This window comes from Lactuca virosa, chromosome 8 (assembly GCF_052849685.1).
Source record: "Lactuca virosa cultivar CGN04683 chromosome 8, Lactuca_virosa_CGN04683_v6, whole genome shotgun sequence".
Taxonomy (NCBI): Eukaryota; Viridiplantae; Streptophyta; class Magnoliopsida; order Asterales; family Asteraceae; genus Lactuca; species Lactuca virosa.
The window spans coordinates 267924510-267942073 of record NC_136433.1 but is presented as its reverse complement, the minus strand read 5'-3'; the positions used below and the strand labels follow the sequence as shown (position 1 = coordinate 267942073).

Genomic DNA, 17564 nt, shown 5'->3' with positions numbered 1-17564 from the left:
CGAGATTTCCTGGATTTTCACACCAAAATTCATTCTCTCTCTAAAGCTCCCTAACCCCCCTAAACCCTAGGTAAACCCCCTAGCACCCGAAGGAAGCCCCGAGGCTCCCGGAGTCCCGAGAAAAAGGGTCTTTCGGTTCGTAAACGCTGCTCCAAGCGAAGCCTGGTTTTCGAAAAAACCCGCTGTAAGTGAGCTACGCCTACGCTATTTTTAATATAGCTTCCAATTAATTATAGTAACATTATTAGGACCTTAAAATAATTATTTGGGCTATTATTATGTGTTATATAAGAGTGTTGCTTAACGCTTATATAATAGTAATAATAGCTAGACTATTAATTAGTCGCGGTCAACGTTAGACTAAAGCCTAGTGGTATTGATACTAGGTTTTGTCAATGGAAAATTGTTTTGAGATAACAAAGTGTTGTCCAAGTACCGAGTCACCACCTTATCAAGTGAGTGCATAGTCCCTTTCACCTTACACATAGATATGAAGTATTTAATTACGTGCTACGTGTGCATATTGTCTGAATATTTGTTGTCTATGCTGGATGAAAGATTTTTATACATGTTTTAAATGATTTAAACTGTATATGTATTTTATATCTACAAAATGTGTTGGGTAAAACATGGGTAGATGAAATAGTTGTTGTGTGACAAAAACAAAATGATGAGAGGTAATATAGACCATGTGATAAGGGTGAGAGGTGAACCATAAGAGAAGCCTTTTACCCAAGTGTTGGCCCCGTCATCTAGCAGAGTATGGATGACAACCACGGACTATTCTAGACAGTCCAGTGGACACTAGCAGGCTTGCAACATGTAGGTGTTTTGAACTGTGTGCTCACCAGCTATACTCTAAAAACCCTTTGACATGTGTTGTGAGAGGAGTCTCGGAAATGACATTGTCGATAGACGAGATTAACCCTGGCGACTATGCAACGTAGTGCCTAAACCCCTTGACATGTGTTGTAAGAGGAGTCTCGGAATCGATAAAAGAGAATAACCCTAGCGACTATAAGACTTAGTGCCTAAACCCCTTGACATTTCTTTGAATTCACCAACTTTTGGTTTTCGGTATCTTCACTTTTGATCCTTCGGAATTTTGATCTTTTGATCTTTACTTTAATTGCTCTAAAATTCTTCAAACTTTTCTTGTAATTCTCTTTTTTTTCACATGTAACTCACTTTTTTTTTTCTTTCACTCAAATCCTACATGCTTAAGCAAGGGCACTCAACTTCAACCTTTATTGGTTAAAGATAAAAATTTTCCTAGATATATTTCAAGTACACGATGCTAACGTGTTGCATCCCTCAAACTAAGAGAGGTTATGTTTTTGTCCTATGATTTCACTAGAATAAAGGAGGCCACAAATGCACTATAACGTATATAGGCTCAACTAAACATTTGGGTCTTCATAGAATCAACAAATATAATACTAGCATGGAATCCTAATTACTTTTACCATAATTTTCTGAATTAACCCTAGAAATTTTTATGCAAATTTTTTAAAATTATACCTAGGATTAAGATTCTAAGTCAACGAATGTAACCAACCCCCTACCACACACTTAATTCATGCAATGTCCCCATTGCATGTTATGCATGAAAAGAAAAACACAAAAGTAAAGAGGGAATTGGAACAAACTCCCCTGGGATAGTAGTCGCGAGGTTGATCTTTGACATTGAAAGCTCCATCTTTAGACATGGGAACAGCTCATCCATATCTCGGGCGTCAAATCTCGTGTGGTATAGCTCCAAATGTAGATGGAAAAAACTCTCGGAAACACTCAGAAAATGTTCTTCAAAAATGTAGCCAATTGTCGTATCAAATATTATCAAATCATCAGCTTGAGAGACAAAATAAGGATCAACTCGTCGAGTCTGTAGGGTGGCTCGCCGAGTTGTAACGTAATACTGGCAGAAGTCGAGTTTTTATAATGGGACTCGTCGAGTAGGTAAGTGCACTCGCCGAGTCCATCGCTGTATGGAAAAAAAATGTTTTTGCTCCAGGTCCAATTCTGATGTGTGTGGGGAATATTAAATTGATACTTTCCCCATTTTTTCTTCAGTAAATGAGCTCTTGATAACCTCTTTCGTCATCGGACTCGTAATTAGACTCAAAACTTTGTTTTCTCTCTTGCCTGGACTCGATTTTTCCCTTGGTTATCCTTGAGTCTAGACTCTCGCATGCATCCTTACACTCAAACTGAAAAGATCAAAAACAAATACCAAGTAATAAAAAAAACATCAAAATAAAAATCCTAAATTATCCTTAAATACTATAAGTTTAGAAAGAAAAAGAAAAGCAAACTCTAATGACGGGTTGCCTCCCGCAAGCGCTTCTTTTTGTGCGAGTCTTTAGCTGGACTCTTAACTTAATAAACTTCCAATAAACTCAATGCCAATCCATCCGTTGCATTAAATATTTTCTTTGGACCAATTTGTAAAATTTGGCTCTTTGCTTTTACAATTGTCCAATCGAGCTTTAATTCATGTAACCCAAGAATCTTGACAAGGGTTGGAACCGGTCGGATACTAATCAGAAATGGATCGCGCTTCAGAACTTTCTCCAAAGTTGGAATCGTCACCCCATTCTTCGAAACACAAACTGGAAATACATGGGGCCATGTCGTGGTAATGGTCAATCCACGACTTGGTTCCTGCAATTCAGCTTGTTCTTGTTCTTCGTCTGACCTCTCTACTAGCAACCTTTCCAGCTCCTCCAAGTCCCTTTCTGGATTAAATTCTTCATCTTGTAAATTTAGCTCTTGTAACTCAGACTGCTCTTGTTTGTTGAGCAAGATGTTATCTAACCATCTTCCAAATTTCTTCAAATCTTCATCTGAGTCATACTCCTCATCTTCTAGCTCTTGTGACTCAGATGTCCCTTGTGTCTTGGGCAAGATGTTATCTAACCATCTTCCAAATTTCTTCAAATCTTCATCTGAGTCATACTCCTCATCTTCTTGCTCAATTTTATGTACTACTTCCTCAAGAAAAGCATCAAGAGCATCGAGATTTGGAAAATACATAATAAATAAAAATTAAAATTAAAATTAAACTAAATAAAAAAAATTAATCAACAAATAAAATAAAAAAAATGATAACAATTAGCAAATAAAATTAAATATTTAGAACCGTTCCCCGGCAACGGCGCCAAAAACTTGATGTGTGTTAAACTAACTAGTTTTATCCTACTTTTCACTTATGAATTAGACACACAAAGGCAGTGGACCTATCAATTGTGGTATAGTTAAATAAGTAGGGTATCGAACTCAGGGAACGGAAATTAAACTAATTACTAATATTATCTAAAACAAATAATTAGCTAATTAAATTGGTGATTCAATTAACCTCTTGTTGATGGTGTATCACACAAGCTCACACATTAATTTACCCATTCTCTAGTTAATCCTAGTTTCATATTCACTAATCCTAGGCATATAGCAATGTGTTCACATAAATCATATGAGATAAGCAATTAAGAGATGTTCATGCAGCTTAATTACTTAGCAATTAACAGAAAATAGTTATGGTTAATGCATAAGGGTCTTTAACAAGCTTAAATTAACAAGATTCACCAATAACAATTAATCAAAATAGTAAATTAATCCATACGAGCAAACTTGTCTACCCTAAACAGAAACTAACGAAATTAGTTCATAATTGCAGTAGATAACAAACTAAAAACGAATTCAAACAAGCTAGACATAGTTCTATTCAAAGGTGAAGTGGAAAATTAAACCTAAGTTGCCTTAGTCTTGTTAGAATTGAGGATTAGGGTTCTTCTCACGTTCTTCAGATCTCCAGCAGTCTCCTTAGTCGCCAAGTAAGCTTCCCAAAAGCTAGAGAGAGAGTCAATTCGGGTTTGTGGCTTCTATTTATAGATTTCTCAAAACAGGGGCTACTCGTCGAATAGACAACCGACTCGTCGAGTCCCCTTGAGGAATCCGTATACGGCAAGGACTTTACGTATTTCTTTGAGAATCTTCGTATGTACTCGTCGAGTAGACGTCCCTACTCGCCGAGTAGCTTTAGGATTTAGCATTTTTCTTCTTTCTTCAGTTCCCGAGCTTTCGATCGTACCTCCTGCTTCCTTTTACCTCCGAGCTTTTCTTTTGAGCTGAAAATACAATTTGAACACTATTAAGTACCTTTTGTCCATAATATGTAAATAATTAGCTAATAAATAATGAAAATCTATACTGAATATATAGCTAAATATGCACATATCAATGGACTTCGTGTCGATTCCTTAGGATGAACCTTGGGAAAGAATGAACGAGGAATAGTTGATTCTTAGGGTAGATCCTTAAGAGTAAAGAAGATAATGGGGATGGGTAATTGGGTTGAATGTTTGATGTTTAAACATAATAATTATATTATTGTGGGTTGAAAACCCTATGTACTCACCAGGTTTCCCAACCTGACCCACTCCAGCTCATTTCTATCAAAGGTGTCGATATGAAGTTACATTACACTGAGAGATTAGGGAGATATAAATCCCTAGTGATAATGAATGTAGGTTCTGTTTATGCTTATGTTTCTGTATTGACGATGACATCCCAAATGTTTTAAAATGAATAAAAAATACTTTTCTTCGGAAATGCTTTGATAACGTATTTATCCTGTTTTACTGGGAACAAATTCCGCAACATTTTTATTAAAAGAGGTACTCTGATTTTTATAAAGCATAAACAAAATCGGTCTTTTCTAGCCGTGAAAATGGGGATGTCACAGTTGGTATCAGAGCATTAGTTTAAGCGAACTAGGAATTTGTAGGATTTCTAGACTTAAACTTAGAATGCTAAGCGATGATTGTGAGATGTGAGCACTACCTTATTTTAGGAATTATGCCTAAAATGCTTTTATGTGCTAAATGCTTTGTGCCTGATATGCTGTTATTTGTTCGGATCTATGGTCTGTTGCCGACCGGATCTGGAAACCTTACGTGTTTAGGATTCTAAACGTACGAATACGATATTAGAACTAACATGTAAACGTTTCGGAGTGATAAGGACGGTTTAAACGACTATCCTAAATAAAGATCTAAATTCACCTTATTCGGTGTATAGATCAAAATGGCAAGAACCCGCAGTGGAGCGGGGAATGCAAATGGGAACAGAAACCAACCTCCAGTGATTGAGCAAATACCGGTTGTGGTAGCCGTTGCTGAGCCAATAACGAGGGCCAGAGTGCAAGCGATGATCCAGATGATGTTGGATCGTCAAATGGAGGAAACCAGACGTTTGCTCCAACAGAATCGAGAGGAAGCTACCATACCTATCGAACAACCCGAGTTGAACGAAGAGCAGTCTGAGGATGGGAACTACAGTGGGACCGTTGGTCAAGCCAACCCACCAATAGTTTGACAAAACAACCAGGATGACGGAGTCGAGAGGAATGGATGCAAGTACAAGGATTTTCTGACTTGCAAGCCATCGACTTTCACTGGAAAGGAAGATCCGATCGGGGTCATTGATTGGATCTCGGAGATGGAGTTAGCTTTCATGACGTGTGGTTGCAGAGCCAAACTACAGACCACATTTGGAGTGCGTCAGTTCCGAGGAGGCGCTATGCGTTGGTGGAACACCCTGGGGAAGACTCTGAGCCCCAATGAGCCCCTGCAACTAACATGGGCAGAGTTTTTGGTGCAATTCAAATGCAAGTATTGCTCAACCCAAAACCTGCTCGAGCTAGAGAACCAATTCCTAACCTTGAAGAAAGGAAGCATGTCGATTCATGAATACACCAACAACTTCACCGATAAGATGGAGTTTGCCTTGCGTCTTGTCCCAGATGAACTAACAAAAATCGACAAGTACGCCAAGGGACTCCCATGGGAGTATGCAGTGCCGGTACGTCAGGTACATACTCTGGAGGCAGCTATCTAGGCTGCCAAGTCTGTGGAGGAGATGATCAAGGGAAGAGCTGCCAGCAAGGTTGAGGTTGGCGAGAAAAGGAAGTTTGAGGGGTCTGCAAAGACCAACAATAAGAAGATCAATTCTAGTTCAAAAGAGTTTAGTGGAGGAGGAAACGAGGCGAAATGGTGCGAGAAGTTCAAGAAGAAGCATTTCGGGAAATGTAGCGAGGAAGTGACCTGCTACAAGTGTGGGAAGACCGGGCATTACGCCAACGAGTGCACCGCCAACAAAAGGGTGTGTTATGAGTGCCGTGAAGAAGGACACGTTGTTAAGGATTGCCCGAAGAAGAAAGAGGCGGCAAGACCAAACATTCTACCGAAAACCGAAGGCAAGAGCATTCCATATGATCCTTGACGAAGCAGATGGCAATGAAAGGGATCAGGAATGAGGATCTATGAAGTAGTCGTGTAGATAGTACCACGTGGTGTAGCCTATTAGAGGCATAGTATAGGTTGAACTTGAACACATATGTAATCGTTTCAAGGAATAATATAAAACCTTCGTTTTGTTATCTGATGTGTCAAGTTGTTATGTGATTTTCTTGTATGGTGACTTGCGTGAATTGCGAGACAATACTTGGGACGAGTATGAGTAGGTGTGAATGGTTGTAGAGGCCTATACTACCGGAAGCACAGGACTCACGCTTGGATCAGGGAAAGTCACAAGGTTACCAAGAAGCTAGTAATTGATATTGTTTTATTCAAATATGTCGTTACCATCGTTTCGGTAATGACTAAGAAGATGATGGTTATTTCGACCCTAGTGGTCATATCAAATTGATTCCGGCTACGATGAGTATGTTACATGGTTCAGAGAACCAAGTTCGATGTAACATCTAACTTAAGCCAAGAAGATTGAAGTAAAAGATAATCGAAGCAGTATCGCGCTCAAAGTTAAAGAAGTTGGTAGCTAGAAATGCTACATGTTGAAATGTGATTATATCACATTAGAACATGAAGAAAAGTATATTCCATTCCGGAATTTGACTCTAAGAGACCTGAGTCTAAGCGTTGCGACACGCGATGAGAGGTCATTGGAACGTGATCCATCGGTCTATTGTGGAAATCAAACAACTTATCTAAATTTTATTAAGAATAAGAAGGAGTCTCCAGTAAGGATCGACATTGTGACTTGAAGGTCATAATTTGGAGTCTAACATGAGACAGAGAGCGGATTCAAGATCGAGCACCGCCTGCAGTTAAAGAAGTTAATTTGAAGGCACATAGAAGTTACGGTTATTACCTAGGATGAAGAGATAACGCTTGGAGTCATTATACAACCCTGTTTCGTTGATGATTCCAGGACGTAATCATCCTAAGGGGGAGATAATTGTAATGCCCGTAGATCTGGTCTAGTCAATTTAGAGACAACGAGCATCAAAAATAAGTTTTTTATGGAAGATTATTTAGAAGGAATAATCTTAACCAAATGGTAGTATATGCTACAAGGGTTCCGTACATATAAAGAACGCCGAAATCCGAGTTATAACGAAGAAGTTATGGCACGTCGAAGTTTTACGGCAAAACCGGCACGGCACCGGGAAGTGTAAATAGTGAATTTACGATAGAGCAACTTTTAGCCTTAGCGATCTAAACGAAAGTCATAGAATATGTTAAACCGAGAGGGTCCATAAAAAGAACGCCCAAATCTGACTTCGTATGAGGAAGTTATGATTTTTCGAAGTTTCGGCTTAGCTATGTACAACCCGAAGTTCGAATATTAGATCGAACGGTTTTTAGCCGACACAACCTAAACGAGAATCGAAGATCTCGTTAATAGTAACGTCACGATAAAAAGACAGACGAAAGCGGACGTCAGATGAAGAAGTTATGAATTTTTAACGGACCAATCTTGTCCCGGCCTGTTAAAAATATAACTTTTAAAATTAATTCAAAATTAGCCGACAGAGTCTAAACGAAAGTTGTAGAGTACGTTCCCGCCTACGCGTGGATATAAAGAACGTCGAAAACAGAGCCCGTATGCGAAAGTTATGATTTTTAGAAGTCGGAAAGTGAAAATTACGAGACTGATGCGAAAGTGAGGACGTGGCTCGATCAGGGTCGTTGCTTGCTGATCACTGTCTGGCCTTCAGATTCGGACACCTGGCATCACTACGCCTCGCGTTTAAGAGGAACGCCCAGTGTCCGAGGAACGCCCTGCGTCCGAAGGAACGTTGCGCGTACACCGAAGCTCATGCGGTTCCGAAAGCGGCCACGATGCACCATCAGCGATGCGACACCTCAGCGTACGAACGCGCCGTGTCTGAGGCTACGCCCCGCGTAGTCCGAGGACCTCCGGCCTATAAATGGAGTGCGAGATTTCCCGGATTTTCACACCAAAATTCATTCTCTCTCTAGTTTCTTTCTCTCTCTAAAGCTCCCTAACCCCCCTAAACCCTAAGTAAACCCCCTAGCACCCGAAGGAAGCCCCGAGGCTCCCGGAGTCCCGAGAAAAATGGTCTTTCGGTTCGGAAACGCTGCTCCAAGCGAAGCCCGGTTTTCGAGAAAACCCGCTATAAGTGAGCTACGCCTACGCTATTTTTAATATAGCTTCTAATTAATTATAGTAACATTATTAGGACCTTCAAATAATTATTTGGGCTATTATTATGTGTTATATAAGAGTGTTGCTTAATGCTTATATAATAGTAATAATAGCTAGACTATTAATTAGTCGAGGTTAACGTTAGACTAAACCTTAGTGGTATTGATATTAGGTTTCGTCAAGGGAAAATTATTTTGAGATAACGAAGTGATGTCCAAGTACCGAGTCACCACCTTATCAAGTGAGTGCATAGTCCCTTTCATCTTACACATAGATATGAAGTATTTAATTACGTGCTATGTGTGCATATTGTCTGAATATTTGCTCTCTATGTTGGGTGAAAGATTTTTATACATGTTTTAAATGATTTAAGCTGTATATGTATTTTATATCTACAAAATGTGTTGGGTAAAACATGGGTAGATGAAATAGTTGTTGTGTGACAAAAACAAAATGATGAGAGGTGATATAGACCATGAGATAAGGGTGAGAGGTGAACCATGAGAGAAGCCTTTTACCCAAGTGTTGGCCCCGTCATCTAGCAGTGTATGGATGACAACCACGGACTATTCTAGACAGTCCAGTGGACACTAGCAGGCTCGCAACCTGTAGATGTTTTAAACTGTGTGCTCACCAGCTGTACTCTAAAAACCCCTTGACATGTGTTGTGAGAGGAGTCTCGGAAACGACATTGTCGATAGACGAGATTAACCCTGGCGACTATGCAACGTAGTGCCTAAACCCCTTGACATGTGTTGTGAGAGGAGTCTCGGAATCGATAAAAGAGAATAACCCTGGCGACTTTGAGACTTAGGCCCCGTTTGATACGCATCTTTCCAGGTCCAAACAGATCTTTCTGGCTGAATGGACCGGAAAGACTGTTTGATTTGCACAAAAAAAAGGTCTTTCCCGGTAAGATATGTCTTTCCCAGAAAGCTCCAAAATCGTATCTTTCTGGCTGAATAGGCTGGAAAGACAATTATACACCAAACCCGACCTCTTTCTTTCTTTCTTGGATTATTAATTTTTTTTTAAATAACTTTTTTTAAATTTATTTTTTATTGAATTATTTTTTTTTCATCATTCAGCACAGTCAATCAGATGTACAATCAAACAGCATGGTTTCTTTCCCAGTCAGAAAACTTTCCCAGACAACACTTTACCAGACAGCACTTTCCCAGACAGAAACTATCAAACGGAACCTTAGTGCCTATTGAGTAAACCATGGCAACGATGGACTTCGTGCCGATTCCTTAGGAATGAATGAACGAGGAATAGTTGATTCTTAGGGTAGATCCTTAAGAGTAAGAAGATAATGGGGATGGGTAATTGGGTTGAATGTTTGATGTTTAAACATAATAATTATATTATTGTGGGTTGAAAACCCTATGTACTCACCAGGTTTCCCAACGTGACCCACTCCAACTCATTTTCTATCACAGGTGTCGATATGAAGTTACATTACACTGAGAGATTAAGGAGATATAAATTCCTAGTGATAATGAATGTAAGTTTTGTTTATGCTTATGTTTCTGTATTGACGATGACATCCCAAATGTTTTAAAATGAATAAAAAATATTTTTCTTCGGAAATGTCTTGATAACGTATTTATCATGTTTTACTGGGAACAAATTCCGTAACATTTTTATTAAAAGAGGCACTCTGATTTTTTTAAAGCATAAACAAAATCGGTCTTTTCTGGCCGTGAAAATGGGGATGTCGCATGTTGCGGTTGAAATTTTAATGTAAATTAGATTACATTCATGTTATCGATCATATGTTATGAAATGTGATATAGATAATATTTAATTAAATATTGCATATATGTTTGTATGTTTGTATTGCTTCAAAGCAATAATTAATTAAAAATCATGGATATGTCATATTATCTATGTAAGTCTCTTTTAAAATGCAAATTTTCTATCTTATCACTTTATATTTTAGTATATGTTTAACATTTTAAGTATAATAATAAGTGTTTTTTAAAAGTTTTCTTTCACTTATTAATAATAATAAGTGGTTTTAAAATTATCGAACAATAGTTATAAATAATAAAATCAAATTATAAAAATCATGGATATGTGATATTATCCATGCAAGTCTCTTTTGAAATGCAAATTGTTAATCTTATCACTTTATTATTTAGTATATGTTTCATATTTGAATAATAATATTAAGGTTTCTTAAAAGTCTTCTTTAACTTATTAATAATAATAAGTAGTTTAAAATTAATGAACAATAATTTTAAATGATAATATCATCAAATTATAAATTACATAATGTTAGTTACAAATCAATTGTATTTTAAATGAACATCATTAATGAAATTAGAAAATAATTGCATAAGTAAAAATTTAAATTAATCAATCATAAAAATTGTTAAAAATAATACTAAATAGATAATTATATTTAATTCTATTAGTGAGGAAGGTGGGTTGATGTCAATGAATATTATTGTTCAAAATAGTTGAAGTTATATATATATATATATATATATATATATATATATATATATATATATATATATATATATATATATATATATATATATATATAAATTAGTGTAAAAATATTATGTGAAAGTTAATGTCAATAACATAACCATTATAACCATATATTTTTCAATATTCTAACAATATATTATTAACCTGCACCGCGCAACGCGCGGGAATGTGTCTAGTATACTTATAAAAGAGACATTTTTACTTGCACCACATGCATTTGAAACCTCCATTACTTTTCAATTTCTTTCTAATAATTATTATAAATTGGTTAATAATGTTAAATTAATGCAAAAACTAAATTCTAATAATAAATTAACTAAAGTACAATATTAAAATATCATATTTTACTTCTATTTATAAAATTATGGCTTTAAATTTTTAACATGTTAAATTTAACTTATTATTTTAGATATGTTGTTGTATGTGAGTAATTGTCATTTTAAAGTCACAACTTTTGTATAATTTATGATTTTATGCAAAATAGTTAAATTATTAATTTCAAAATAATGTTAAATGGCTAACTTAAATTAAAATTTTAGTTAAACTTGAAAAAAATCGAGTGACTATTTTATAAATAGTTAAAAGTTATAAATTATAATGTTAAACCTAAATTGTAATTCTAAATTAATAAAGAAAAACCATGAAACTATTTTTTATAATCATTAAGAATTTTCAAATAAGTAGCTTAAAAATAACTTACAATAAAATAGTTAAAAGTAATATTATATAAAAAGTTATAATGTTACATTTAAAAACAAAAACAATGTTTGTTGTTTGAAATAATTACAATCAAATAAACTAACAGTATTCATCAAATAAATTTTAAAGAAGTTAAATTTCTGAAACCAAATTTAAATAATTAAGTGTTTCTAAATACGTTATACTAAATAACTTAGAATAACAATAGTTAAAAGTAATATTATATACAAAAATTATATTCTTACCTTTAAAAATAAAAACAATGTTTGATATTTTAAATAATTACAATATTAGAAATTAAAATCTTAAGCATATAAACATTTTAAAATTTAATAATCATAACAACAACTATAAATAACATTAAACCATATATTATATTTAACTTTATTCATGAGCAACCGTAGAGACAATTGAGATAATTGGAATTATAGAATTTTAAAAGATGATTACATTATCATATAATTCAAAACAAATAATGTTTATATCAACTTATTATAAGATTTATTATATACGAGTAAAAAACGTCATTGATGTATTTAAAAAACATATATTTGTAAAAGATTTCAAATATATTATTATATTATTTGCAACGTATTTGTATTTATCTGGTTTAACTTAAAAGTCTGTATAATATCTCTTTGGCAGCATCCCTATTACCCTTTTTATAATTGATCATTATCCTTTTTTTTTCACCCAACTAGATGTGGGATGGTTCTTTGGTAACCAACACTTATTTTTTATTTCTTCTTTGCATTTGATAAGCCATTTCTTCTTCCTACTTTAACTTTTAACTAACTTATAAATATTTTCTCATTTTAAATTCAGTTAATCGTTTTCATTTGATAAGGTATTATCTGTTGTTATATCAAATTATTAATCAATTATCAACTCCATACGCATCAAATTGTATTTTTATAAATTAGTTATCTCAAGTACTTTAAGTACTTAACTACCAATCGATATAAAGCAAACTATAACAAATATTTATGTACTTTTAACTACTTAGCTAATTATATATGTTATGCAAAATAGTCACGAGTTTGGATGCTTTGTATGTGCTATGTCACAACAAAATACTTTAGGAATATAGTTACGAAACCGAACCGTAAAAACAAAACCGGACCAAAAGAACTAGAATTTGAACCGACCAAAGGTTCTAAAAAACCACGAGACCGGACTAGGTATTTTGACCATTTTACTGACCTATTATATACCTATTATATAGATGGTCACAAGTGTCTCTAACAAAAAGAATTCATGAATCCTCCACTTCTACTGTATTCATACAACAATCATTAGACCACAACTTGACATAATCTCAGGAATATTCCATTTCACTTACCCACTATTATTTAAGCTGCAAAAAAGATTACCTACGTTAGCATGAGTAAGACGTGACATGTCTCCTCACTCAATATTGCTGATAACCCTTTTATTCATTTTTATACCATAAAGGATACCATATGTAATCATTTTATATGAATGTCTTACATCCATTACCCTATTTACCAGCCATTGCTTTGTAGTTTGCCCGGTTCTTGATTGATCATCATATTCTAATACTACATATGATTTTCCAAGAATGTCTATATCATATCATCTTGTGTATTTTGTTTTTGGTAAAGATCTTCCAATAAACTTTGAATTTTCCATTAAATTTTGAAGTAATTAGATGACAAAAATCATCAAATATGATTACTATTTTGTAATATTTTCCATATTTGATGGAAGGCTAATTAAACTAATAAAGGATACATAATACGTTATTTCTCTTTCACATGGTTTTTGTCCTTGCAAACATAATAAATTCAGTCTTAGTCTTCATCGTTTTCCTAGCCTTAACTAGACGGGACCATCTTACTCCAAACCGAACAACCCACCTTTGATCACGAAGTCTCAACCTCCACTTCTTTTCTAATAGTGAAAAAAATAAATAAATTCACGTATGATGAACTTTTACCATTTTCGCTTTTTAACGTTTGGTTAATTTAATGATCCCAAAGTTAATCACACTTCTTTAAAAAAATGTTGTTAATACTTACGGCTTTAGTATAATTTAAATGAAAGATATAACTTACACCAAAAACAACAAAAACATACCCAAACATTGGAACTTACCATTATATATCTTCCCTTTCCCTACCCTTATATACATAACATAACTACAAAGAAAAATAATGAAGGGAGATGAACCATTTAATCGACTCACGTAAAATTACAAAATACACCTTGCACACAAAGGTACGTGTTTGTCACAAGAATCATCTTTATTGTATATAGATAGAGAAAATCACAAAAATGAACAAAATGAAAGGAGGATTTTAAAAAAATATCAACTTTTTAACTTTTTTCCAACGAAATTACCACATATTTTGTAAATTTGATCTTTGAATGATCTATTGCCACATAAAATAAAAAATCTTAAAAAGACTTTTTTGGTAAAGATTCACCGATTATTTTTCTTTTTCTTTAAGATTTAAGGTGAATTTGTAGCGAACCCATTGCGAAATATGTGATAATTTCGTGTAAAGAGTAAAAAAGGTAGTAATTCCATTCAAAACTTCTAGCCATTTTGTTCATTTTTTTTTTCGTGATTTTCTCTTATGAATATGATCTTACAATGATACCTTCAACTTTCAAGATGATGAAACACTCTTAGCTTGAGAAACACCACTCGAGGGATTGCTTTGAGCTTGTGAAGTCTGACTCGAAGATGACTCAGTGAAGAAAACAACATCATTACCTTCATTATCAACAAACAATTGTAAAGATCGAGGCATCGGAGGCATATTCACATCCAAAACCCCTTCAAGAATCTGTTCAACTTGACTCATTGCAGGACGACTTTCTTCATCATCTTGTATACACCAACACGCAACTTTACAAAGTTTCATAACTTCTTCAACATTCGCTTCCCCATTCAATGTAGGATCTAATAATCCAAGAACATCATCATGACCCCCTATAAGAACATTGGCCGCATGCATGGGAAAAAACTTTCTAGAATGTTCCGAATTACGCATCCCACTTATCAACTCAAAAACCATCATTCCATAGCTATAAACATCCGCTTTCATTGTAATAGCAACTCCCGATAACCATTCGGGTGCTAAATACCCTCGTGTCCCCCTCATTGTTGTCAAAACCCTACTAAAATCCCTCCCCACAAGCTTTGCAAGACCAAAATCCGCAACTTTTGGACACAAATCATTGTCTAAAAGAATGTTTTCGGGTTTTATATCACAATGAATGATACAATCGCGACATTTCTCATGAAGATAAACCAACCCTCGAGCAATTCCTAGAGCAATTTGAAACCTTGTTTTCCAATTAAGACACTTTTCATCTTTAAAAAGATGCGCGTCTAGAGATCCATTTGGCATGTAATCATATACCAATAGTTTATAACTACCTTCCGAACAAAACCCACGAAGACGTACAAGATTCACATGTTGAATTGTCCCGATTGTACTCACTTCGGTTCTAAACTGCTTCTCTCCTTGACTAACACTTTCCAGCTTTTTAACTGCCACGTCACTGTTATCTGCAGACAGGGTACCTTTGAAAACCGAACCGAATCCACCACCTCCGAGTTTTTCCGAGAAATTTTTTGTTGCGGTTTGTAAATCCCGATACACAAACGAAATCAACGACCCCTCAACCGATGTTTTTCCTGGATTTTTCATTTTTTTTCTATAAATTAAAAATAAAATCAAACCCAAGATAAAGACAACAACTACAATAGACCCAACAACCCCACCGATGATAACCGCATTGTTTTTCTTGTTACTAGGAAGATCTTTCGAAGCGACTTTGACATAAATCATGACCTCGTTGCTATTTTCTGTAAGATCCAAGAGTTCCCCATTCCAAATCGAACATGCGTTGTTCTCATAAGAGTATGCGTTACAAGAACAGCTATTCAAACACGTGTTCTTGCATTCGGTTGAGCTTGAAAGAGGTAAAGAAGTCGAATTCGGTGGCTTTCGAGCGATTGAAGATGAAATTGGGAGAAACCCGTATTTTTCCGATGTTCTTCCGCATTGTACGACTGTTTTTCTCACACACCCACCGGAAAAATCGCTCAGATCCCAATCGGATTGTGATCGGGGATTGAAACCTGTTAAGCAATTGCAAAATGGTAAGCCGCTTTGTCTACATGATCCAAATGGGCCACAAAAGTCGTAAACTTCACATTGTGTTCTTGGTTGAGACCAAAATAGATTCCATTGTTGGGTTGCGTCTAGCCATGATAATTGCCTAATTTGACCAGAAACATCCATTACGAATCTTGATATGATTGAAGGGTTATACAAAGAGTAAGTGAAATAACTTTCATTTATGTTTGAAACGTAGCTGAAATTGTAGATGTAATTCGATCTCATTTCAGGAACTCCGCTAAAGATTCTTCCATTCCATGGTCCGCTTGTCCAATACTGTGTCGTTCTGTTCCATTTAATCAAATACTGCTTCTCAATTGGATCGAGCTCTAAAGAAAACAATCCTTCAGCTGGATCTTCCATGCTTTTCCAAGAAGTTAAAAGCTGTTTTCTTCCTGTTATGTTATTGTACGAAATTCTAGCACCAGGTAACCAAGTATTAGCTGGAAAATCGAAGCTTTGCCAAATGGGATCAATTGAGTTTAACCCATTTCGCAATACGAAGTTACCATCATCGAGAAGAACAGCAATTACAGAATTCGAATTGGAAGAAGAAGAAGAATTGAGTCCTGTTGACCAAATTGGGGATTTTGACTCGTTTAACAAAACTAAGTTACCTTCAATGATTTTCAATTCAGATGTGAATCTATCGGAAACAGGTGTTTCTCTGTTTGCTACCCAAGCGATGGTTCTTGTGGAAACCTTTTTGTACCATATACCTATGTAATAGTTTGAAGAATTACCTGCTTTGAAGAACCCCAATTCAAAATTTTCATCTTTCGAGCTGATTGTTTGATCTCCGGAAATAGATTGGCTTGCAGTGATTGTGTCGGCTCCAGATGACAGAGAAACGATGAGAGAGAAAGAGAGTAATAGGAGAAACCCCATTAACGAACTGTTTGTGAAGGACATCGATGAAGAAGTTGGAGAAGATGAGGAATCGAGAAATGTGAAAGCATCTAAAGGATTTCTGGGTTTATACAAAAATTGATGTTTGTAATGTGTTCATATGGATGTTTTTGAACCTATATATCAAAATATTTAAATAAAATAAAAGGAAAACCTGAAACTAATATAATTGAACTAAAAACAAATTATTAAATCATATTAAAATAATAGATATATTAAAAAAATCAAGTAAAATTTAATATGTACATTAAAGTTGATATTACATAATAGACTAAGTTACAAGAAGGGTCCTTGTGTGTGTGTATTTTTCTTATTGTTTACAACTTTGGGAGCTAAAGTTTCAATTTTACAATTTTGTTCCTAATGTGGTTTTTCCATTCAATTTCAGGACCTTTTCAGAAGGTGTATCCACTAAGTTGTGCATTTTGTTGCATATAAAGTTATTTTTTAATTTTCTTACTGCAATTCTTTATTTTTAACACATGCTATATTGGTGTCTAAATCTTCATCTTGCCCAATATCTTTAATTTCATTCTAATATTTGAACTTCTAATTGTAGTCGTGGGTGAGCATCAACGTATGACACTGAATATTTACAAGATGAATTTTTATTGACAATATCTTCTGTTTTGTCCAAACATGATCTGAATTATCCATCTTGTTGGGTAGAATTTACTATATCAAATGAAGCAGATGGAAAGTTCGAAATCTAATTTTTTTGTTATGTATGAGTTTTTTGTTTTTTTTCATTATGTGATATGTTATGTATCCTATATTAAAATGGATAACCATTCTACGCCACCTTACAATCAAAGTATT

General features: G+C 34.9%; 1 pseudogene; it reads right to left on the bottom strand.

The window, feature by feature from the left end:
• Positions 1 to 13702: 13702 nt before the first annotated feature.
• Positions 13703 to 16858, bottom strand: LOC145129574 (G-type lectin S-receptor-like serine/threonine-protein kinase At2g19130 pseudogene; annotated as a pseudogene).
• Positions 16859 to 17564: the final 706 nt, after the last annotated feature.